Here is a 1,701-nt window from a genome sequence, read left to right as displayed (position 1 = left end):
TCGTGATGAGCCTGAGGGGTGTTCTTTCCCCAAAATGACCAAGTCGCTGCACATTATCCCGCTTATTACACGGCCAGACACTAAACAAACTAACGACTCCACGGAGTCGTTAGTTTGTTTAGTGTCTGGCCGTGTAATAAGCGGGATAATGTGCAGCGACTTGGTCATTTTGGGGAAAGAACACCCCTCAGGCTCATCACGATCAGCCTGACTGATTACGTAAACACCAGGATTACTAATCTACCCGCACAATCTTTCTCTGGTGTCGGAATGTCTCGCGATGTTAGTGAATTCTTAAAAAACAAAACACCATTTAATTTCGGGTTAAAATGTGTTGTTACTGCTTTACTGAGAATTGTAACGGGTAGTATATTACCCAAATGTCATTAGTAATGCGTTACATTACTTTGCTACAGCAAAAAGTAATACATTACTGTAACGCGTTCCACCCAACACTGCCCTGTATCCAGATTGATGCAAAGCAAGTTCAATTTGACCTTTTTAGAGAGATTTAGCACAGAAAAAAAACACTTCTGGGGTCATTTGGGTGGATTTATCTCTGGCTTCCCTTGGTCGATTTTGATGATTACATCACATCACATGTCACTTGTTAGACGCTTCTATCCAAAGCGATTTACATACTCAATACTGTGGGCAATCCCCACAGGAGCACTTTGGGGTGAAGTGTCTCNCAGACACGGTTATTCTCTTAATTCGTTTTTTGGTTTAGCCGATCCAAATGTAGTGTTTCCTTGAGTTTAGTTTTCTGAGATATCCCAGATTCTAATTTGGATCCTAATGTTTTGTAGGATGAAATCAGGGCAGAGAACAGACACATAGAGTCTGTTGCATTGCATTCGTGGGGACAATGCACTATAGACTCCCTGTGTTTAATCCCTGCGTTCAGTTCCCAATGTATACTTGAGTTCAGTTCTAATTTTTGTTTCTTGGTTTAGTTCCGTAATTGGAGTCTCGAGATTAGTCCGATCGAGTTTAGTGCTCATTTTAGTTCCCAGTTTGCCACAAAGTTGGACTCACATGATTACATCACATCACATGTCACTTGTTAGACGCTTCTATCCAAAGCGATTTACATACTCAATACTGTGGACAATCCCCACAGGAGCACTTTGGGGTGAAGTGTCTCAGGGACACAACGACATGCTGACTGCAGTGGGGTTTGAACCTGTGACCCCCTGATCCCAACACCAAGGCTCTATCCACTGCACCACACGCCTCCCAATTTTGATTGACATATATTTTTAACTGTTAGAGCCAATGGAATCGAGCGGAGGTTCCACATACACACACACGTTACCAAATAAGGAGTGTGACACGTAGCCAGAATTTTTTCGCCGAGGGCTCATTTAGACGCTTCTTGTGAGAGAGGTAAAAATTGTTCATATCGTCAGTTAGCTTAGTTTCTTCCCGTTAAGTGAGTATGACACATTCATAGTTTATTACATTTTAAGAAGCCCTGAGACACAGTTTTGTGAAAAAAAAGCCTGTTAAGCCTTGTAGCCCCCGCCGGCGAGGGCTATGGGGCTTAACAAGGTAAAGTGCTATATTTTGCTATTTGACTCATTGCATAGTAGGGAAGTCTCTGATCAAATCCAGTTTAAGCTGTTTAGATTGAGGAAGTTTAAATAGCTGCCATAGTTTTTTAAGCAATCCAGTTAATGAAGTTATTTAACTGTGAAG

At 41.8% G+C, this 1,701-nt stretch overlaps 1 protein-coding gene across 1 annotated transcript in view; it reads right to left on the bottom strand.

Moving 5' to 3' along the window:
• Positions 1-1,701, bottom strand: part of LOC104963759 (versican core protein-like) — a 30,441-nt gene that overhangs the window by 13,335 nt on the left and 15,405 nt on the right. The gene's annotated exons all lie outside the window — the stretch shown is intronic.

Source organism: Notothenia coriiceps, unplaced genomic scaffold, assembly GCF_000735185.1.
Source record: "Notothenia coriiceps isolate Sejong01 unplaced genomic scaffold, NC01 NC01_scaffold00036400, whole genome shotgun sequence".
Taxonomy (NCBI): Eukaryota; Metazoa; Chordata; class Actinopteri; order Perciformes; family Nototheniidae; genus Notothenia; species Notothenia coriiceps.
The sequence above is the reverse complement of the archived record's forward strand: the minus strand, read 5'-3'. Positions and strand labels throughout refer to the sequence as shown.